The following is a 24,710-nucleotide window of genomic DNA, read 5'->3' on the forward strand; positions in this document are numbered from 1 at the left end:
GTACACGTGGGACACTAGGAAGGGGGTATGGAGGTGGGGTGACAAGGGTACACCAATAAGGAAACGGGGAGAGGGTGTTCTTAGGGAAGAGACCCAATGGAAAGGTGGGGAACAGGGAATTTTCTGGAACAATGGGTGTGAGTTACATATGATTGATGGCTTCGTCCCAGGGTATTCCAATCTCTTCTTCTCCATCCCCTTCCTCCACAGTTGTTCAAGCATCTGGTGTGATTTATGGCTTTTGCAGAAATCTTCACTGCAGATTCTTACTGTCTTTTGCTGTATTTCTGTTACTTCTGACCTTTAAAGATCTAATTCAGCTAAATAATACTTCAGGTAGTTGGTATGTAAATGGTAGAAAGATCAATATTTCTCTCCAATGTGCAAATCATCCCTCCTTATTACCTGGTCCACTTTAATTATCTGGTTTTTGTTTGCTTAGCATGTCGTGAGAGCTGGGAAACAAATAGGCTGGAAGAGTCTTACTGAAGCCCAAAGCATATAAGAAAATTATTTTTCAAGGTCCTCAGCAATCTGAAGTGCCGTTTCCCCTCTGATTTAAGGAACAACCTGCTGGTTCAGTAGCTATAAATCTGTTGAATTTGGATTAAAATTTGGAAGCATGTAGTATCCAACCTGGTAAATGACATGTAAGTCACACATAATGTAGAATTTCATGGATCTCATCAAATACAAGGGACATTTACCAGGAGCCAGTGTTAAGGAAACTTCCCCATCTGACCATTCAGGAGGACTCTGATAGTCACACTTCCACTACCACAGACTTCAACTGCTGAGACTGAAGTCCCTTTGAAAAAGGCACCCCACACACCCCACTCTCACATGGTAGGAAACCAGAGGTTTCCTACCAGCTTGACACCAGGTTTCTCTTAGGAGAGCCTCAGATGTCTTGTTCCATAAAGGAGTTTATTCAGGGTGCAGTAACACAGAAACAGCTCCAACTGGTTCCTCCAAGGAGAGACCCCCCAACAAAGGAACCCGTGGGCTTTTATACTCTCACAGTCCAAGGGCAAAACTATCTCTGCTCCTCTTGGGCCATCAGCTCGTGCTGTGCCTCAGTGTCTGGTCCCCTAGCTGATGCTGCAGGTCCCAGGGCATTTTGTTGGGCCAAGGGTTGGCAGTTCCTGGCATCTTGCCTTGGGCTCCCACCCAGAACTGAACCAGCAACTCCCAGCAAAGCTGCACCTGAGCTGCATGCACTGAATTGTTCCTCAATATTAGCTGGAGCAGTGAGTTGTACTGGTTTTGTTGAGTACAACTTGAGCTGGGACAGTGTTTTGCCTTTTCTATATATCTTCAAATGGATACTACTTACTTTTTTTTACATTTGTTAATAAATCTCCACATTTTTTTAAGAATTTGTCATGTAGGTCTATGTTAGGCTCACAGACGTCTGTTTGACTTCTCTTGCAGGTATTCTAGTGAGTGAGTGCATATTTGGAGGTGGATTGTGATTCCTCAGAATATGATCTTTTGCTGTTAACTTTCAACATTAGCATATAAAAGTAAGAAACAAATTCCTTAACAAGTTGAGCTGTTTTTATGAAGCTGCTGAATCTGAATTGGGTTGGTTGGAGGTCCCCTTTTCTTGTCTGTTCCCTGAGTGCTCAGAATGAAGAAAATTTTGTTATCCTCTATCCGCAGAGTATCATACCCTGTCATCAATAGGTTCTTCATTTTGCCATTCCCAGCTTTTTGTTCTCATTTCAGTTGGCAGAGCATAGACTGTATCTGGGGCATTGCTACGCTGATGTTCCAAGGTACAGCTGGCAAAGGCAATTATTTGAAATGTTGTATTCTCATAGGAAATCTATGCTAGTTTAGAGCAAGATGCAGAAAACCCTTAACAGGTACATATTAGGTTTTGACATGCTTCTTCAGCACATGGTGAAATTAGAATTACTAGAGGGGAAAACAAATTCACCCTACATCTACTAAACTTCTACCTGTGGTAATTTACAGTTTGACTTTACTTTTATTCCTCAAGTTCTCATATACCAAGAGAGACAGCATCACTTTCTTTGTGTTCAATAGAAGTACTTCTCCCTCTGAAATAATGAGTGCCTTAACCATGCTTTTCTGTCTCTCCTTCTTCTCATTCACATCCCTCAGGAGAGATAGAAACCAGTTAGTTTAAGCCAGGTGACAGGCTGAGGTGCTTAACTTATGCATAGGACTGAATTTCTCTTGAGCTTCTGAAACAGTTTTTAATCTTTGAATGGTTTCAATGATAGTAGGTAAGAGAAAAATGAGAAAGAAAAAGTCTGTTTGATTTTTACATTTTTGAAATGAACATGTTAATTCTACTTTCATAAAATATTAAGAAAAAAATTATCTTAAAATCTCCAGCTTTTTCTATCTGTATCTAATTTTGGTTAGTACATGCCTCAAATTAGGATGTAGAAAGGGAGGAAGAGGGAGAGGAATAAGAGGGTTTTAGAGTAAATTCAAAATAGGTTTGCTTTTCAGAGAAGTTTATGAGGGGATTCAGTAAATTTCAATGTGAGTTACTCTCACAGCTTGGTCTGCATAAACAGAGGGAAACCTTGGGGCTGGTGACTTAATATCACAGCAGCCTCTTCAGAGAGCTTGTTCTGCTACTTAGATCAGCAAAATCACAGACAAATCCCACCACTGCAAAACCTTTCCTTTTCCTTCTCGCTGTATTGTCTCTGATTTTTCTCTTTTTGTTCCTGCTACAGCCCTATTGGAGAAGCTCAGAGCAGTAACCCTCAGCTGCAGCTCTGCAGAGAAGTGCTGCAGTGCTGCTGGAGGAGTGCCAAATGAAGGCCAGGTAAGCAGAGAGGGGCAGCCATCCAAAAATGTTTTGCTAATTTAGAGATGCATCTGAATTTTCCGAGCTTTATCTCTCAGCCTTTCCTGTCCCCAGAGGTCTGGCAAGCAGTTCTGACTAGACCCTCCCTCCCCTGTACTCAACATATTCCCATTTTGAAAATCCTGCTGAAAAGGAAAAACTTGCATTTAATAAAATGCCTGGAAAATGATTGCTGTTAAACACCTTGGAGGCAGAAATTCATTCTGCCACCATACAGAATAACATCACCCTCTGTACTGCTTCTGAAATAATTGAGCTATTTTTGCTGCATGGAGGGAGCAATGAAAAGTAATATAAAGCATAGCAGACACTGATTAGTAAATTGATGTCTCAGCACAACTGAGCCTAGATCAATACCTAAATCCACAGATAGACTAGTTGCTTTAAAAACACTTAAAAATAGAGAATATAGCGTAAAAAGTGTCAGAATTTGTGAGGTGAAAGATAGTCCTTCAGCTACTTTGTGCCAGACCCATCTGAAATTAACTAGGGTACTGCATAGTTTCCAGCAGGGGTGCTGAAGAATTACTGCTGATACTGAGTCTTTTTTTTTTCTTTTTTTTGTTTACACTCTTCCATGCTTTGCCAACCAAATAGTTTAGTTGAGAGGAGGGATTTCTTTTTATTGTTAGACTGAAAGACTTAATGTTCATAACAGCCTCCAACCTAGTAAAAAGCTGCTCTCAATTTAACAGGTTATAATTTTCTGTCTTCCCTTATTTCAGCATTTTTATCTGTATTTGTGTGGGGATTTTTTGCATAACAGCTTTTAAGAGATGGAACTCAAGTTTAGCAAGATGCACAGCAGTGCAATAGGATAGCTTGATGTAAGTTGCATAAATGTTTATCTTTCTTCTAGTGACCTTTTTGTCTAAAAAATAACAGAATGGAGCACTTGTATATTTCACAGGTAAGATGACAAAAGAAAGATGTAAAAGAGTTGTACCATTGCTCCTTGATGAATGCAATTTAAAAGTGGGACTGCTGGCAGCAGGTTGATGGATGTACTCTTACCCTTTTCTCTCAGAATAACGTTTTTTGCCTTCCTACCAGAAAAGCTAGAATGTGCCAGCATTCTTGTTGTGACCCAATTAAAAAGAAACAGCTAATTCTGTTGACTGCAAGCCTGAAATTTTGAGCAATGCTATGACTTGTCAACTGAAGGCTGAAGTCCTGTGAGGAATAGGAAGATCTGACTGTTGCAGTTGGTTGCCATGCCTAGGAAACTCTTTGGCAGGCTGAAACTATGCTGTGTTGTGCTCTGGAAAATGAGGGCGGACAGACAACTGCTATCCTGTTTGATGGCACAACATTTTCATGACAAGCCTCCTCAACACACCTGTACTGCAGCAGGTAAAGCAGATTGCACAACAGCGTGCTGAGTATAGCTGTCAGCTGCAGAGAGTGCAATGTGAGAGAAAATTTCAACCAACAAAGAAGCTGAATATTACCAACAATAGGCAGAAAGCTCGGCAGCACTCAAATTAAGCATGGTAGTACAGGCTTTCATATGAAAATAACATCAAAGAGACCCTTTATTATCTCATGTGTTAGGCTTACAAGAGCTTAAAAAGTTTTATTATAGATCTTATCCCTAGCAGAATTGCCAGCTTCTAACCAATGGCTACCATTGCATGTCTTCCCAGACTACTACACTTTCTTGGATACAGATATTAGAAAGGCAATACCTTGTGCAAAGTAAAGTTGCATGAATTTGTTTAGCTCATCAGTTTGAAGTTCATAAGAAAAGAAGCAATTCTCAGCATTAATGAATCATGGAATACAGTTCAAAGGACTTATAAGAATCACAATTGACCTTTTGAAGAATTATTGTGCTATAAAAGATGTGATGACCAACAATATGAGTGGAAAGTGAAAATATTCAGTCTGCTAGAATTAGGAGAATGGGTTTTCCCTTCAAAGGCTATTTCATTCTAGTATGAAAGTGTTATACTGGAAGAAGCAGCTGTCTATTTAAAATAACAGCTTCCCAATGACATTGGCTAAAGCTCTTGTTGTGAATAGGAAAGTCTGACTGCTGTAAGTCAGTCCCAGTAAATCAGCAGATTTCACTTGTATGAAGGAAACCCAGCAGAAGAGAAGATATGGTTTAATTACCTACAGGTAGAGCTGCACATTTTTAATCAGTGACTATAACAGTACTACGGTGAGTGAAGATTAAAGTCCTTATGCTTGAATTTCTACTTCTGCAGATTAAGAATTAGATCAGTCTGCTGTAATCAGAACAATCGGCCAAAAAAAAATCAAATTTTTACATAAAGGATTAAGTGTTTTTCCCCCATAATGTCTCCTTCAGATGAAACATCCTTGGCTCCAGAGGACTGAGTTTACCTTGCCAAATTGGGATAGCTGCCCGTAGTCCTCTACAGCAGTGTCGCTTGCTGTGCTACATGTCTTGCTGTTGGGGGATAACATACACAGTGATAATTCATCACATGCTAAAAAATACCTTCAACAGGCAAAATGCATCGCACCATGGAACTGCACAATTTTTTTTGTTACATGTAAAGGAAGATGAATTGGGCAGTATTTTATATTCCTAAAGTAAGAGGAGATATATCAGTTTTGAACTGTTTGTCACGGACTTACATTGACTATACAATTCCTTCCAATATTTTTTTGATTACTCAGCTGAAATAGTCTCATTTTTACTTCTTATTTTTCACTTTCCCTGGCCGACTGGTTGTTCTCCCATAACCCTGCCACTCTCCAGCAGTCTTGGGAAGTCCTTGTTTTTGTCTTGTCAATTCTTGCACTGATAGAGAAAACATGTGCTTTGTTCCTTGTTGTTCAACTCCTGCTTTACATCATATTGTTTCCCTTAATATCCTTAGTTTCTTGGTGCTGGCTTTCCTTGAAGTCAGACTCTGAGGATGATGAGCAGAAAAGAGGAGAACATTATACTTTAGGTAGATGGATGTCAGAGTGAAGGAAACCAGGCAGATGATGTCTCATTTTACATTAATATAATTAATATTGTTCCAATTGTAATATTTGTCTTATGAATTCTGTCAATTGTTCATATTTCCTTAAGGTGAAAATAGAACATATTTACTAATCTGTGGTGACTATTGGCGTAAGGGGCAAAAAATCTCCTTTGCAATAAATCACAAGAATTTTGACAAGTGAGGCACTGTACTACTGAAGATACAACTGTGATATAAGACTGAAATTCAAGTTTGATGGACACAGTGTAAGCTGTGGTGCATCTGTGCTCCAGGGCTCTGCCTGTATCCCTGCCCTGTCAGTCCTTGTTTCCTCTCTGTGTAGTTTGCACACCAGGCTGGTTCAAGACAGATAGGCCAACAAGAGGCAAAGGAGTTTCTCATGGGGACCTTCACAGCAGAGGAACAGGAAACATGCTAAAGGAGCTTGTGGACAGTCCTGAATCACTCCCTGCCCTGGGGGAGCCCCGCTGTGCTCAGGCTCCCTGTTAGGCACTGTTTGTATGCCTTGATTAGTCTCCTCAGTGGGGATATCTGTGACAGTCTACAGCAGGGGTATCCCCAGGCTGTTCCTGATCAGGAACAAGGCTGTGAGCAAGTCGTAGGCAGATTTTAAATACTCAGAAGAAACTGTCCCTGCTCATGCAGACAGGGTCCCATAAGACAGGTTTCTACAAGCAGCTGGAGATGATCAATAGTAAATGGTCGTGTGTATGTTTGAGGGCATAGGGCCATAGGTGAGCTGGGTTGTAATAATGATCCAGAACTGTGGTTTGGTAAATTCTGTTTAATTCTGCTGAAGATGCCACACAGACACTTGCAATGGAACCTCCCATCAACATCTGGACAGCAAATGCCTTGAGTATATGAGAGCTTCAGTTTACCATGTAAATACAACACTATTCAAAACACCTTGAGAAATTAATAATTTCTATAAAGGTTCTGTCTGTGTGTGTCTGTCTAGGACAGGAGAGACAGTAAGGCCCAGCCTAACTCTGCACCTTTGGGAAAATCAGCATAAAACATGATACAGTAAGAATGTTTTGATATTTTTTTCTATTTTTTCCTCTTAAGATAGTTTTATTTGGTTGCAAAATGGTGATCTCCACACATGAAGAATAGTGATGAAGTTAAGGTTTTACTCAGAAGCAATTGGCAGTTGCCTTCATTATCAAAGTTATCTTTGTGATCTTGAGCACATTCTTCTCTTTCTTGGATAATGGTGGCTGGATAAGTATCATCAATAGAGAAATATATCTGCAGGAAGAAGATTAATAGTACTTGAGGAATCTAATCTCTCAGACAAAGGCAAAATGAAGTCTTGTGACTAGAAGTTCAAATTAGAAATAAATGATGGAATTATTGGAAAATTTTTGGACTGTCTCAAATGATATATGTGAGTAGCCAACCAAAAATGTGTGTGTTTTTTTTTTCCACAGTGAAAGGGAAGATATATATTCTACTCAACAATTCAAACTACCATTTTTAGTGAAAAGCTTCTTTAATACAGGATTTTTCTAAATCCCATATTGCAGTCAGCAGAAACTATGCACCACTTTAAGCCTAGTTTTGTTAAAAATCCATCTAAAATGATGCAATAAAGCCAATTTTGCTGAAAGGCGCAAAAGGCAATTTAAATCCATTTTCGACATATATGCTCCTGTTCAACAGTTATGGTTCGGCCAAGGTGTTACCAAAACACAATCACCTTCCCACCAACACTCTGTGGAGCATTACTTTAGACCTATTCTTGTGCAAATTTTACCTTTTGCAAGTTGTAAAGGAGAACTTTAGAGAACGGATCTTCATAACACACAGGAGTGTGTATCTGTGTTTTAAAAAGAGATAGCATAAGCTATTAATTTTATTCAATTTAAACAAAAAACCATACATTCCTTCTTTATTCCAGTGTAAGCACAGTAATTCAAATCAAGTGGTTTAGAATGTGAGGTATATGGACGGAAACAAGATCATTACTATATAAATGAAAATTTAGGCCATTTCACAAGTTAAACAGCCTGGCTTATGTAATCATAGGCAAAATAACTACACATGTAAGTGTTTGCCATTACTAATAAATGTTTCACTTCCTTTTAACTCTAATTTTCATGCAGCAAAATGTAGGAAGAATGCAAATGAAGGTGGAATAGTGACAATGCATACTGTGTTGAGGCTCAGCAATTATTTTGATACATAAAGTAAAAGAGGGGAAAAGAAAGAGGCTTGCATGTTGAATATTTTCAGTTTAAATAATAGAATTTTGCAGGAATTTCATGTAGACATTGGTTAGTGGCTCGCATGCATGAAATTCTTCTGACATCCAGAAGATATTAGCCTGGGGTTTCTAATTCAAACAGAAAAAATGCTCAGAAGGGGTCAGATTCTGGATGTATACACACAAATCAGTGATATGCATATATATATATGCATGTGGGAAGAGAAGGTTATCTCAGGCCGCTGTAGTGTCAGTTGCATGGCAGGGAGACAACAGCACAGTTGAAAGAAGAGCCACACAAATAGTCAATGTAAAAGTTCAGCTTATTAACTTATTTCCAATTTCTAGTCATGAAAATTTTAGAACACTTAATATTGCCTTTCCCTAGTTTGAAATTTACTCAAAGGGAAGGAACTCTTTTTAAATAAATATTTTTCTGTTTTACATTTTGAGCCTGTGCAACTTCCTCTTCCATGACAAGATTTCATTTGCTGCCATACAGTGTTGGTGTGTGGAGGGTCAAGTTGTCAGAGGCTGGGATGAAATTTTGTGGAAATACAGAGGAAAGGAGATGCAGAGAGTAGGAGTAACAGACTGTGAACTGGTATATTCTATAGCAAACTGGATTTGCTGAGAAGGCTTCAATCCAAGCACAATAATGAGTTTGGCAGCTGGGTTTTCATTTATGCAAAACCAACTGTCATCATTCCAGAAAGCTAAAGGTGTCCTGAAGGGACTACAAATGTAATTTATGCCCAATTAAAAACCTTAGAGTATGCAGGATATTGTAAAAAGGATATCTGTATAACTGGAAAATCTAGCCATTGGTATATAACTGCTGATTTAACAACTTTTCTGGACAATGTGTTCCTGTGCCTTACCTCCCTCACAGAAAATATCTCCTTCCTAATAACTAATCTACACCAACTCTCTTTGTTGACCTTTCCTTCTTGTCATATCACGGCATGCCCTTGTAAAAAGTCCCTCGCCGCCTTTCTTGATCACTCCCTTTGGGTACTGGAAGACCACAGTAGGGTCACTCTGAGGCCTTCCTTTCTCCAAACTTAGCAATCCCAATTGTCTCAGCTGTTCCTCAGAGGAGGGGTGCTTCTGATTGTGTTGGTAGCCTCCCTAGTGGATTCACTCCAACAGGTCCATGACCACCCTGCTCTGGGACCCCAGACCTGGATGCAGGTTCCAGGTGTGCTCTCATCAGAGCAGAGTGACAGAATCCCCTCCCTCCTCCCCCTCCCATGCTGCTTTGGATGCAGGTGAGGACACAGCTAGCAGTCTATTGGCCACTATCTTCTGGATGTGGCAGTGCAGCCAGTTCCTGACAGTATGCATCTGACAGAACTCTTGGCAAATCAATCCCTGTTCAATTGTACTAGGTAAACAAGGGAGCCCCTAAAAGAAAAAAAATTGTATATTCCATACTTCCTCTACATCAATCCCCAAAGTTTGACCCTCCCTCCACAAGTTTTTCAGCACAGCGTGGGCAGCAGGGCAGGGAGGGGATTCTGCCCCTCTGCTCTGCTCTGCTCTGCTCTGCTCTGGGGAGAGCCCACCTGGAACCTGCATCCAGCTCTGGGCTCCCAACACAGGGAGGTCACGGACCTGTTGGAGTGGGTCCAGAGGAGGGACACCAAGTCAATCAGAGGCATCAAGCACTGTGCCTATGAGGAATGAACTCATCTCTTTTTATTGATGAAAGGGAAGTGGTTAAAACTACAGGAAAGTAACAAATTTTTGAGTTTCTAACCTGGTTTTTGTTGTAAACCAAGACATAAATTTAGATAGAAGGATGTTGTGGGGAGCCATGTCAAAGTCCTGATAAATGACATCTGCTCCCTTTCCCTTGTCCACAAGTGGAGTCACTCCATCACAGAGGGCCTGCAGGCTGGCCAGGCAGGACTTGCCCTCGGTGAAGCCGTGCTGGCTGTCCCAAATCACCTCCCTGTCCTCCATGTGCCTTAGCACAGCTTCCAGCAGGATCTGTTCCATGATCTTCCCTGGCACAGAGGTGATGCTCACAGCTCAGCTGTTCCAGGGGTCCTCCTTTCTACCCTTTTAAAAGATGGGTACAATGTTTTCCCTTTTCCAGTCATCTGGGGTTTCACCTGACAGCCACAACTTTTCAAATGTTATGTATTTTTATAATTGTACCATAATCAAAGCTTAAATTGCTTCAAATTATAACACAATTCAATATAAATTAGAATATATTTAGCATGTATATTGGAAAATGTATTGTTAAGCTTTTAGTATCAAAACAGTATATTTTTGTTTTAAGATTTAGAAATGTGCAGATATTTCTATATTCCATTCTTAATAGATATGTGTTTAAAAATAACTTTCAATGAATGATTTTTTCACTGCCTTTTAAGTAAATTGAAACAATATATTTTATTATATTTTTTAAAAATTCTACTGCAAATAAAACATAATTTAATTGTGGCAAACAGAGCTCTCACCTCAAAGAAACCCAAGAATAGCATAAAAAACTAATGTAAATTAAAAGTACTCCAAAGCAATCTTATAAATTTAAAAGGAGTTTGTCAAATATTTCAACTAGTTTGCATAGAGTTTCATAAGTGTTTGCCATCACAACTCCTGGGGCAGGTGGAAATTCTGACTGTGGTCTCATCTCACCTGGGTCAGAGGTGTTTTTTTGATTACTAGTTTTTACCACAAATTACTTTCTATTAGGGTGCCAGACAATCAATTTCCTTGTCTTCTCTACGCATATACATGTTTGTAAACACATCCACTCATCACCTTGTTTGTATGTGAGATTAATAGAAGTTTGCAGTAGTTGCTTTGTAGTAGTGCCTCATGAAGTATTACTTACAACTTAGAATCTGTCCCAAAGAAGGAAAAAAAGTCTGTATTTGGGACTTTTAATTATAGTATAAAAGGTGAATCCATTCTAAGTTCTTTAAGAATAGTAATAGCCAACTTTTTGGTTTTTAAACTAAGTGGAACATGAAGTGAAACATGGTCTCTCCCTCTCTTCCCAAGATCTCAGACCTTAAGTTCAGCAGATACAAGAAACACGAAGAAAAATATTTTGGAATGAATAAAAATAAAAGAGTTCTTTTCCCAAGCATTTCAACAATCACATGGAGATTGACTTCAGCTTATTAAAATGCATTGCCACAGACTTGACAGGCTGCATCTTATTTTTATGTCTCATTCACTCTTCAAGGCATGCTTTGTGGTGTTTGCTATTTTGTGATGAGCTGTTATATGCAGGTCTGTGGTGCTAAACCCTATAAGCACTGTCTGATGGATTACAGTTTGCAAACAATTTCCCCCACCAAAAGTCCATTTGGCCTGACTAAAGATAAGATATCAGTATCTCAGGGTATATTTACTCCCAAGATATGTTGCTATTTAATTAAATCTTTTTCATTTCTTTCACATGTGAAATATTATCTTCCTGTTATTAAAAAGGGGAGATAGCAGAGAGAGAAAGCATTTTCCTGTAATTACAGGGCATAAACCCTGTCAGAGAAAAGACACAGACCCCTCATTATATCACTTTTTCCTTCTTTTTTACAATCTTTTTCTCTATTGCTGATAGCGATCAATCATTGCGGATATATTTTTTCTACCTGCATAGTACCCAAGTAAAATCTGTGTCCCAGAAGACAGGTTTAAATAATTCAGGGGGCATATCATGTTGAGCAAGGGATCGCAAGTGGGATAAGTTTGTCATGGCTTTATTTTACATACACTGACAAACTTATCCCACTTGCGATCCCTTGCTCTACATGATGTGCCCCCTGAATATTTACATACATACATACAAAAATAAAGCCAAAAATGAAGTCTTGCTGGAGAGGTAAACACAACAACTGATGCCAAACCTACTGTGTGCTGGCAGTTGGGAACAAAGTATGTGTTAGGTGACTTTGAGCCCGGATTTGCGATGTACCTATCAAAGACATCCTCATATGAACATCCCTTTATTTGAAATTCGTCCTGCTCAGCCTCCAAGACTTTTCTTTCAATAGGAATGTGAGGGACTTACAAAACTCAATGACCTTTATTTCAGGCTAATTTGGGTGGGAATGTGCATGTTCAATGCTCTTGAAGTAGCTGCTGACAAAACTTATGCATGTGGGTAGAAAGACTGGGAGTAGAGATATTCCACTTGAATAAGAAACTAGATATGCCATCCTTTGCATTACACTGTTTAATAACTTTTTTGATGAATAGCAGAGTGTACACATGAAACAGATTTTTCTTCAAGGAGAATGAAAACCTGCAGGCATTTTTTTGGCTTTCTGAAATCTGTTTTTATGGGAATTAGAAATTCTGGAAGTAGAAATTTAAATTGTAAAGAATAAATTGTGATTTTTCAGACATTTTGTCCATTCTGTCTTATGTAATTCACATAAGCTTGCAGTGGTCTGCAGCAGGAGTCTGTAGGAAGATTGTCTGTAATGTTGCCTAGGCTTAAGTGACTATTTTCTTGTTGCTTCAGGAAAGGTACTTCTATCCATGTATGCATATGCCTTACATTGAGGTATAAACCCATTTAAATACTCTTAACATGCTTATTTTATTAGTAATCTCTACTTATCTTCTTGTCAATTGTTTTGTCTTCCCTGAAGATGACAGGAAAGTAGATTTACCAGAGATCCAGGCCCTGAGATTTACGAACCTCAGTGCTGTCAAACAGGTTTCCATTGGATAGGATAATTGCTGGGGGTCTGAGCCCCAAAGGCATTGAATGAGGCCCCTGCCTCACTGCTGGGAGGCTGTGCTGTGTGCTGAAGATCTGTGCCAGCCACCCGTGCAGGGCTGGCAGTTCCCAGGCCATCTTACAGCTCCGTGGTGCCCTTTCCTGGCATGCATGTTGCATCTTGGTGCATGCTGACAGCAGGAAGCATGCCAGGCTGCGATGCACATGCACATTCTTAGCAAGCTGGAAACTTCTGTAAAACATAGCTAACCTGTTTTATCATTTTCCCTCATTTGTGTTGTTTCGGTGCTTCATGATCCCCTTAAAGTAAGGAATCCCATTGTGCTTAATATGGGTTGTTTTACGCTGTCAATAGGACAGACAAGTAAAAGGGGAGAAAATATCTGTACTCATGAAAAGTTTTGATTTAGAGAGAATTTATCCACTTGTCCAAAGCACAAACCTGTCCCTGATACTGCTTTCAGCCTGATGGCTTTTGCTTGTGGTGGACATGTTTTGATTCCTAGAGAACCAGTTGATCTCATTACTCAATCAACTAAATCTGGATTTCTTTCCTACCAATATATAATCAACTTCATTGCGCTGCACTGTATAAAATTTGTATAAAAATTGCCATTGTATAAAATACTGTATAAAAATGTATAAAATACTGTATAAAATTGTAAAAAATATTGTAAAACATTTACTTAGGCATCTATATGTGCTGTATTAGGTATAGATACATACAGTGATTACAGCGAATATTTAGAAACCTAAAACATCTGGGTCACAGAATGTGACAAAATTTATCTTAAGTCTTGGACATGCCAGACTTGATATATTTAGAAGGACTTTTAAGTACTGAGAAACTTTGTAAATTCAGTGGATTTTTTTCCCTGCCACTCAGCTGCTTAGACCCTGAATTACTGGCTCTCTCTGACCTGTTCTTTTAGATATGTTCCTCTTGTTCTATCATTCTTTGACATTCATAAAAAGGGAACTCTATGTCTAAACTAGTGATTATACTTTAAAAAGGAATCATGACCTCTCAAGAAAATGACATTCTCTTTTCCTTATCCCGTTTTATATTATGAAAGCTTTTTTTTCAGTCTTATTTCACATATTATTTTCTTTACTATATTGAATGATAGCTTGCATTTAGTGGTTTTCAACTGAAGATTGTATAGCCCTTTGGAAGCATAAGAAATTCATAATACCTGTTGTGTAACATCTGAGACAAATGGGCTGGAAATAATTTAAGCCGAGAGCAGGGGCAAATTGCCAAGGATTTTGTACAGTAGCAGAAGGGACTGAATCGAAGGGTATTCAGAAATGAGTTATTTTTGACAAAAGGATTCAGACAGCTGGTTTGAAGAATCCAGGTTTGAGTAACGAAGGTGTTATCCTGGCACCATCCCTTCCTGTCCTCTTCTTTGAGTTCCTCATGTGCACCTTCACGTCTCAAAATAAGAAACTGATGATTCCTGACCTTTCCAACCTCGACTCTAAGTCCTGGGCTGTTTACATAAGGCAAGAGGGCAAGCACCCATCCTGCACTTTGAACAATGGTGTCAGTCAATGTGAAATGATTCTATAAGAGCCTGGTATTTCATTGTCCTTCGTGCATTAAAAAAAAAAAAAAGAAAATATTTTTTCCCCTTTCTACATTTGACAGTTAAACTTTTAAATACTCATCAACAGTAGCTTTGTGAGCCTGTTAGCACTGTTTGAAGTGATTAGTTTAAAATTAAACACAGGAGTCATTCTGGTATTGAGCTCCATCATGTGTGTAAAAGATGGCTCAACGCCATGTTTTTCCTATAGAAAAACATGCAACAGAAAATGAGTATACCCCCCAGGTGTTGGCTGGTTGATGAATGTTCAGGTGTATTCACGGATCTTAAGGGTCCAAAGAAGAGACAGGACAGTCGCCTAATTACACAGTTGAACATAATGGGGAATCAACTTGGTTACAGTCACTTGCTTGTGACTGTAAATGCAGCTAGGGCCATTGAGATCTCATCCAGGGTTTTGCCTCTGTTTTAGGATTCAGCTGTTAAAATTTTTAGAGAGATGCCTCAGCCTGAATTAAGGTGCAAACGAGACTGTATGCCAGAGTCAACACTATGCATTTTGCTTAACATAAATGTGAGCAAGAGAGAGAGAGGGAGAGACAGAGAGAGAGGCACAGAGAGAGAGAGGGAGGGAGACAGAAAGGGAAAGAAATAGAAAAAGAGGTGAGAGAGGGAGAGGAAGAGTGACAAAGACAGATTAAGTAGAAAATATCACCACTCAGAGGATCCTGACGGCATCCTGTTGATCCTCTCCATCTAGTCTTCTTGGTGCTAAGGGTTCCACCAAACAGAGAGTTCAATGGATTAATATACATTCAGGCCAGGTGGGAATGCCCAGGTACTTTCCCTGGGTAGAGGAAGTTTGACACTGTCTCTTGCAAGAATTCTCTCTGTTGCATCACTTTGCATCATATGCAGTTGCCTGGTGCAAAGCCTCAGGAATGAGTCTGGGGGATCTTTATGGATTATGGCATCTTCTCAGCTGACTCTCATGTGACTGTCCCATGGATGTGGCCTTCCTAAGGTGTGGGGGTGCTTACCACTGGGCCAATCTGTGTAAGACATGATGGGTGTCACTGCCTCTGACCCGATGTGACATGCGCAAAGCCCTCTCCTTCCCTGTCTTGGTTGAGGGGAGTGTGTGCAGCCCTGGCCCCAGCAGATGGGCTGTGGGCTATGGCCTCCCCACCCTGAGCCCAGCCAGAGATGATTCACAGGACAGCTGCTGGGGTTGACTTTCTTGTGGGTATATTCTTTTCCCTCAGTCTTGGTCACTTCTTTCTAGACCTGAAATTATTGGACAATGGTGTCACCTTTGTCTTACCTCGAGTTCCCTTGGGTGGCTTAACTCACCAAAGCTCCCTCAGGAGGCACATTCAGGGTGGGGCGGGCCTTGGTGGTTGCAGCTTCTTTATAGAGGTTTGCCATAATGGGGAAAAAGTCCTTCATAGCAATGTTTAAACCATTCATCATAACAATTCAGTCTCTGACACCATCGCTTTTAATGTTGGTGATGACCTTTGAAGAAGGACAAAATGCAGGGACACAAATATATTTTAAATATTATTCCTCTGAACACCTATGCAAATACGGAAATGATTTTCTTAATATCAGAATGTCTTTTGTGCCTTTGTCCTGCTCACTCAGGACAGGGTTAATAACAGCTTATAAATGCAAGAGTGCGGTTCTTTTACTGGTATAGAAAGGATGTTATGACTTTCTTTCACTGATTTTTTTCTCTTTAATATCTTAATTACAGTAAATTAAAATTATTACAGTGAAATTATATGAACCCCATAACTACCTTTATGCTGCTTTTTAAAATGATAATGAATGTTAATGTAAATCATCAATGTATTCTTACTACCTTTTAGGTCTTACAGACAACTTCTATGTCACAGTTATGCTATAAATAAAATTCTGTACATTTAGCATAAAGAACCATATAATGTAATATTCCAGCCCAGCAAAAATATTAGTTAAGCTTTAGTTAAGCCCAGCAAAAAATATTAGTTAAGCTTTATATTGCAGATAAAAATTAGCAATGAGCAATATCCTAATAACAGGCATACATGTTAATATAAAATGAAATGTGTTCTGTAAAACTTCTCACACATAAATGTATAGCTTGTTACTCACAGATTAGTAAATCAAAACAAACTAAAGTAAATAGAGGGCCTTCAAAGTATAATGATCATACAAAGGAGCTGCACATTACAAGAGTTGTAGTAGCAGTTATCTTGACATTTTCTGTTTAGGATTTTACTACTTTCAACAAATAGCATGCATACAACACCAGCACACTCTCTGCAAAGTTCTTTTCCAGCTTCATCACTGGATCACTATTGTTGCTGAATGCCCTCTAGCATTATGTAATGTGATGAACAACCTGAGAACAATTTTCTGTCTCATCCTTTCCTGAAGGACGGTAATTGTATTTATATTACTAGTATATTTGTAAGATTTCCCCTCTCACAATCTCTATTTTTCTGCATGTTCATGTTAAAAGTTATGCCATTTTGCTACTGGAGCAGAATGTGGAAGGTTGCATGGTAACTCTGCTGCTATTTGTAGAAGATGTTGGCATGTCTTTTATCCCTAATTTAAAGAGAGTAGTTTCCCTTTGAAATGTCCATCCTTATGCCTAAGAGGGAAATAACTAAAATAAAAATATGAAAGGGGAATTGTGATAACCCCTTATAAAGGATTAAGGGAAAAGGAAGAAACCCAGGGAACTGGGGTTTTTCCCCCACGGCATTTCAATAATAGTCCCTGAAGAACACAGGGATGTGTCTGTGCCAGGAAAACCTTAATGGAGTCTCTCAGATGTCATTAAAAATTGGAGGAACACTATCCAGATTCTTGCATGCTGGCCATTGAACTGATCACTTAAAATCTTGAGTATGAGGTAACACATCTCAAAGGCAACTAAACGCCATAAGTTGCTTCCAGCCTCAAAAGAAGAAATTAGAAACAACAACAACAAAAACCCCTCTTACAATAACAGAAACCCGCTACCACTCTAAAAATTTTCCTTTTCACACATTATCATGTACATAGCAGCAAGGATATACCCTGATCTGTGATTGTGTGTTTAAATCCAGTGATGTGAAATATCTTAACCTCATTCCATAAGTTTTGCTGCCAACTAAATCACAGGTGGGTTCCAAAACTAGACAATCACATGACACTGAAAACATGTCTGGTAAAAAAAGAGAAGAGGAGGTAAATATAAACTAAATTCCTTTGCAGAACAAGCCTGTTGCTAACTGACTGGGCTTTGCAACAAAATGTCATTTGAACTAGTTATTTTATATAGGGTATGGCACCACTTTTTCAGACATCTGTTATTTGGACTGCTGTAGGAAAAACGTGTGAACGAATGGATGATCACCGTATCTCCATAGCTGATATGTTTTGTTATTTTCTGTGCAAGTGAAAATAATTCTAAATTTAAGATGGAGTCTGAGTTAAGACAGTATTTTAGTATCCTATTATAGACGAATTTAAACTTCTTTCTTGGATTTCTGATAACATTTGTTAACTCAGTTGACATAAAATTTTGCTGGAAAGATCATCTACAAGCTATTTGCAAAGTATGAAGAGATCAATGGATTTGCAAGGTTAAAAATACTTTTTCCTCTGCATGTTGGATAAATGTGAGAGGTCTTTCTTTTTACTATGTGAAATATTGCTGGAAATGCACTCAGCTGAAAGAACACACTTTTCAGTTGGAAGCTGAGGGACAGAAGGTTAACTACAGAGTTGGTTTCTGAGCCAATGCCCAGAAGAGTGTGGGCTCTAACATGACATTTTTAGAACAATGAGAAACATTGCAAGCCCTGCAGAGTACAGCAGTGAGGATTTGTAGATTTGGTTTATGTTTTTGAACAGCTGCCTGGCATGCTTAGGCTTCAGATGGTAAATGTTATCATGGCAGAAGATCCAAGAAAGAATGACAAAGGTTGGTCTGCTCTAAATTTAATCTGTGACTACTTGAGCCAGGATTTTGAAACATTTTTCTTAACTGCTCAGAAGACTCTTGTCAGTCAGGAGCTAATAAGGGTATATAGAGCTATTGTGTCCTCAAATGAGAAATCTCAGTGTGGCAGTTCAAATCAATTTTGGGGCCATCTAAAGACCATATGGATACTTTATGTACCATAGCAGATGGTAATTATGATTGGCAGCACTCTTGCCCTTTAAACAACATCAAAAAAGACTGCTCTCCTTATTCCCTGCTCATTCGCAGAACATCTGCTCCAATAAAATATTCTGTTGCTTCAGTTACAATAGCTACTTTTACCATTATAGACTATCTTCTATTAGTCAATCAGTGCTACAACCCTTAAAGAAAAGAGACATAAAGACATAAAACTGCAATCCATTCAGTGATTACTGGCATTTAAAATAAGTCTAGTCTTACCATGATTTTCAGTGTCAGTCTTCAGATCACCATCTGAAGACATCGGGAAGCACGGGAAGACTGATAGTGTGTGACCTGTGAGTCCAAAGAAGGCACTGCATTGTAGGAGTCCTACAATGAAGTATCTGTGGACTTTATGCTGCTATTCAAGGATAAAATGAGGTCTAAAAGCTCAAAATGAGTAGGAGAAATGGGAGAGACAGGAGTATGTGCAGTTTAGAGTTCCACCTCTGGTTAATCACAAGTCTTGAGAAGGTGAGCTGTGCACTCTTTTGCTCACTCATGAGGGTTTAGTAGTATACTATTGTGGTATCAGACTGTATATTTATTGTCATTAGCTACTGTATAAACAGAACTGCAAAGGGAAATTTTCTCAAAGTGGTAGGTCTGTGGCATGAATGCTGATGTTGTGCATTCTTGTCTGTACTCTTCATCCTGCCTGTGTGTGTGGGCTGGGTGGGCATCAGTGCCTCTACTGGCTTTTGTGGAGGCTGCCTGGGTTTTACCAGGATGAGGAGACCGGATGCAGGAAGGTTTGCACAGCCAACACAACAAAATGCCATGTGTATGGACATGCACTGGTAGCCAGAATTACTGTCCAGCAAGTGCAGGGGATGTAGTAAGAGGAGGCTGTTTACACATGCTGCTTTCTGAGACTTTTTTTCTGTCTCTATTTCCAAAGCTGGCCTATGTACCCCCTTGGTGTTCAAAATGATTAATGTTATGAGTAATTCCATATTGCCAGACACATTGGTTTTCCTGGCTAATTATGTCTTATAACCTGTTTTGATCCTTAGCCAATCCTGTTTGAGATGCCCTACTGTGCAATGTTTGTAAACCATGAGTAGGTCTATAAGTATTGATGTCTGCTCCGCTGTAAAAATTACTTGAGCTCTGCTTCATCCTGAGCTCCTGTTTTTGTCTTCTGATGGATGAAAAGAAGAGGAGAATTTAAAACTGAGTTCTATTTTGCTGCAGAGAACAATATGCTATAAAGGGATATCATCAGTTCTGACTCGGTGCTAGCTGCCTGGAGTGTGATTGATCACTAAGAAATGAAGGTATCATCCCTACACCTGCTAAGATATTATTTCTGAGAAATTCCCAGATTAAAGCACCAGCTCCACCCCAACCCAGCTTCTTCTCCATCCCCTGCAGCCTTTTCCATAAGGCTTTATGATTCAAGAGTGTAAGTTTAAGCAGATTCAGTGACCTAACTGTGCCATAGGAAAACCTAAGATAATCTATACAAACACCCCCAACTCCCCCCAAAACCAGGAGCACCTCTTGTAAATGTTTCCCACACTTGTTTCCACTATGAGAGTGCTCTCAGCTTCCTCTCTGTTTTACCAAGTTGGGCCAAAAGGATGTCTATAGAGAACAGTCAATCATGGGGATGAAGAATAACCACTTTATTTTTAATCAAATAATGGAATCTGCTTGCAGCAACAAATTAAGCAGATATTTCCCACAGCAGCATCTTGCAGCTGCTCCTCCAAATATGCTGATTTCTATTCCTCTGCCAAGAACATAAGAGGAATAAGAACTATTATAAGGCATGGGATCTATCTAAACTCTCACTTTAAAGCGAGCTTGCAGACTAAAGTTGGGGAGGGATGCAACTGCTAGATGATAACTGGCCATTTATCTCCTTTTAAATCAATATTTCACAAATACTTCAAAATCACTTAAATTTAAAGTTAATTAAATTTTGTGATTAAATATCATATGGAAAAAACCTCACAGTGAACAGCCAACTGCCTGTTCCTGAAGTCTTCAGTCTATTAAAAAAAAGGTTAGACTTTTTTCCTAAATTAATTCAGCTCATGTGGTCCCTTAACATACACATTCACAAAAGCATGCATATGCATATAAACCTCTGGCTGATAGAGCTTTGAAATTCATTGGTCAATTCTAAATAAATTAAAAAAATTACTAAGGAAGTGGAATTATTAATTTCCCAAAACACGCTCTGAGAATAAACAGTTGGAGTAGAAATGGGGATCAGTTAGAAGGAAGGGGAGGTAACAGTGGTTTCCAGCTTTTTTTCAAGAATGCACCAAAAGTGTGAAAGAAGAAAAGGACTTTGACTGTGAGTTGGTTTTTCGGTGTTTGCCTATTGTTGGATAGCAAAGTACTATTTTCAAAATTAAATTAGAATATAATTTTAAAATGGTTTTAAATATTTAGGTGATTTTTAAAGTCTAGACTCTTGCCACTGAGGAGACTACCCACAGATGCTTTTGGATTTGTTTAATGACATATCATATTTTATGATATGTCATTAATTCCTGGTTTCAGCTGTGTGGGCCTGGAACCTGGTGGCAAATATTATGTCTTTTGCCTTCCCTGTGCATTCTAGTTTGCTCTTCCATGAAATTGTGTCAGGCAGCACGTGGTGGTCCTTGGCTGGGTCACATGCTGGTGTAGAAGAGGGATGTGGTCTGAGTCTGGGTCAGGGTCAGGAGCAGCACTGCTTCAAATATACATGCCTGACCATTTTGTAAGTGTGGGCAGTGACACACAAAATGCCAAAAGCTGTGCTGGTTTTGCAAAGAATGGAGTGTAAGTTCCTGAAGCCTTTAAATAATATTTTAAGCTTTACCTTAAGTCTGAGGTAAATCTGAGCTAAAACTCTGCTTTACTACAGGTGTTTGGCTGTTTTGAGACCTTGGACACTGTTAAAGGCAGTGTATCACACATAAGCTATTAATTTCCTACCTCGTAAAGTATATTTGCCAGAGCCCTTCTGAAAATCCACGCCCTCAATTAATTCTCAAGAGTCTTTAATCTTTGTACAGTCTATGTAGACGAACAAATTACTTATATATTATTTTTAGCTTTATATTTATACTAGGCCTCATCCTTCAGAAAGCTGTCTCCATTTTGAAATATCTAAAAAAAAATACTAATATTATGAATTATTGTTTCCATGGTTAAAGAAACACTAGTCAGATTTTTTGTTTTGTTTTGTTTTGTTTTAATGAATTAATTTATTTCATGTATAAAGATTTTTTTACACAAACCTAGTGAATTTATGTTTTATCGGAAATTTTATATATTAAAAAAATTAACACTACCTTCAGGCCCTAGAAATGTTGTACAAAACATGAAACCAGACAGTGGTCTCTAAGTGGACCAAAACCTGTGTTGTCCTGACTAAGAAGAACGCAGGTAGAGGCATGAGGAAGGAAAATTTGTTCTATTACTTGAGGGCATTTGTTTTGCAGCAATGTCCAGGAGGTATTCCTGCCAGTCTGGCATGTCAGACTGTGACACCACAAAACCCATGCAGTTCCTGATCCATAGAACATGAAACCCCTTGAGGCAAAGACCAGAACAGCATCATGCAAAGGGCTGTTCTCTTCTCCTGGTGCGTGGATGGGCCCATGGACTCGGGCAATGAGGGAAGAAAGGAGTCAAAAATAAGGAGTCACAGAGAAAAAAGATTTCCTATTATTACGATGTGGATAAAAATGCTGAGTAAGAAAGGGGACATTTGTCAGATTTGGCAGAAACATGAGCACTCTGGGAGCTTGAACCAGTCAGTAAGAATATTACTGCACCTTGTCACAGAAAGGGTTATTCGTTAACAGGGAGGACAATGAAGGAATAAGCTCCTGCATCACACCTTTTTCCCCCCAATTTCTCGCCGCCAGCAGTAGTATCTCCCTTTGAGCCCCCAAGTGTTGCAAAATCTTCTCACTGAAAGCATGGAAGCTGGCAGGAAGGCTGTTGTCATGCTTACATTGAAGCAAAATAGTAGCATTGCTTATAAGAGCAAAAATTCCCTCAACCAAAAAATTGGAACTTAGAGTTGTAATAACAAAAGACAAATTCAAGCAGATGAAAAACATTAAACACAGGGGTTTCAGTGATTGTGAGAGATGGCATCAAGTTGTCTCCAACAAGGGTAGTACTCAGTTTAGAAGACAGATGTGGGGATGATGATATTGATATATTCACATTTTCCTGGTACATCCTCAGAGGTAGGGAAAGTGTGAACCATGAAGGCTTGAGAGAGGCACGACACAGAAAATAAGCAACAAGAAAGCAGAAGTCATGATTCTTAGAAAGGGTTTTTTAAACCTTGTCCTTCAATGTGATCTCATTTTCAGAAGAAGAATGGTTGGCTTTGTGGGGAAATTTTGCTTTCTATCATGTAATATGTTTCAGTTGTGTATACAAATGTGAACCAGAGTGAAATGCTAGGCAGAATTACAGATGCAGGGTGTTCATCCCTATTAGCCTGTGCAGTAGGACCTTTCCACAGCGCAGCTTTCCCATGCAGCTCTAACTCTTCACTTTGGCCCCCCACCCTCTGCACTTGCTCAAGTGCACATTTGGAGAGAGAATTGGGAAGGCATGAGGAGGAAAAAGTGTTTCTTGCCAATCTGCTGGCAGGCTGCACACACCCAATATGTGTCTCTATGAATCAGCAGAAGAGATAAAACCTCAATTTCCTTGCATAGGGTGCAGAGAGATACTCGCTGGGACCTTCTCCTGTATTTGCATTATTGTATTTCTATGATTCCCAAAATGTTTATCCTGTATTCAGCTGGGACTTTTTCTCACTCCCAGGTTTTTGTGTTTCAGTGGTTAGAAATCTACGTTTTAGGAAAAGAGAGAAACTTTTGGCAGTAAACTGTCTCACAGTTTATTTTGAAGGAGATCAATGACACTACATAGAATTGGAAAGCAGTTTTTCTCTAATAATGTTTTTGTGGTTTTGCCTTGGAAAAACCTAAAAGATTAGCTTGTTTCCACTAACACTCCCAAATCCTTACCTTTTTTAAGAAGGATTTTACAATTACCTGGCTGTACTCTGTGAGCTACTCTGTATTGATAGTAAATTATGGTTTGTGAGGAAAGTCCATACAAGAGAAATCCTTCTGTAACAACTCATATCACAATGACTTTCTGTTTCACTAAGTCATACATAGTCAGGTAGAGTTATTACATTCTTATTTCTCTAACTTTTCATGTATCACTGTGAGGCTGGCCGTGAAAAAGGAGCCTGTTCATTATCCAGTTGTGTACCTGTTTAAGCAGGTCTCTTTCCATGTTGATATTGGCAAAAGTCATTTGTCTTGATAAAGCACTCAAAATAACACTTCTCTGATTTTGAGCTCAGATAACTTTTGCCACCTAAGATAAAACTGAGAGTGTGCTATAGTTCTATAATGTAAGGCTGAGTTTATTCAGAAATTTCCTTGTCTGTAGTTGTTTTAAAGTTGTATCTTAAGCATAATTTGTTTTTACAATCTGCACTTAATTAACCAGTCATATAAACACTCTAGCACAAATAAATATGTTTCTATAACTGTACAATAATTTCTATTATATCAGTTGAAATAGACATTTTTTATACTTTAAAAAATGGATCTAGAAGAAGCATAGAGGAATACAGAGGAATAAGAAGCTCACACATTCTAAATCTAGACCTGTAATAATTTGTGACATTTTACCAACTTGATCATTAATTATGCCCAGACTGTTCTTTCTTCAGAAATATATATCCATGTGCTGATTTATAGCTTCTATAGATGGTTAATCTTTGCCTTGTGGTTGCATCTTCACCATATATTTCAAAAGTGACAGCTTTCTCTCCAAATTCCTAAGATGTTTCAGAAATTTCACTGTAAAATCACTGAGAAAATTTAATAATAAATACTTCAATTGTATTTTATATATTTTATGCATCCCCACAATGAATTATGTTATCCTTAGACCTTAAGTACAATGAATCTGATTAGCATTCTATCCAATAAATAAAATGGTATAGTATCAACTAACTGCAAATTGCTCAAAATATTCTACTGGAAGCACACTTGACTCTATATTTTTTCAACCATCACAATTCTGACGGTGGTAAGATAACTATTTTTGTGCCAAATATATTAAAAATAAATTAATAATATAATAATTCTTAATGCTAATGCTTGACCTAATTTCTTTTGAGGCAAGCTTAAAGGACAA

General features: G+C 38.7%; 1 long non-coding RNA gene across 1 annotated transcript in view; it reads left to right on the forward strand.

The window, feature by feature from the left end:
* Positions 1–1,433: 1,433 nt before the first annotated feature.
* LOC113459836 (uncharacterized) overlaps positions 1,434–24,710 on the forward strand; it is a 49,156-nt gene continuing 25,879 nt past the window's right edge. Inside the window, exons 1-2 of the long non-coding RNA XR_003381405.2 lie at positions 1,434–1,526; positions 2,724–2,815. This is a non-coding gene — a long non-coding RNA (uncharacterized LOC113459836). The remainder of the gene's footprint in view (positions 1,527–2,723; positions 2,816–24,710) is intronic.

This window comes from Zonotrichia albicollis, chromosome Z, assembly GCF_047830755.1.
Source record: "Zonotrichia albicollis isolate bZonAlb1 chromosome Z, bZonAlb1.hap1, whole genome shotgun sequence".
In the NCBI taxonomy this organism is placed as follows: domain Eukaryota; kingdom Metazoa; phylum Chordata; class Aves; order Passeriformes; family Passerellidae; genus Zonotrichia; species Zonotrichia albicollis.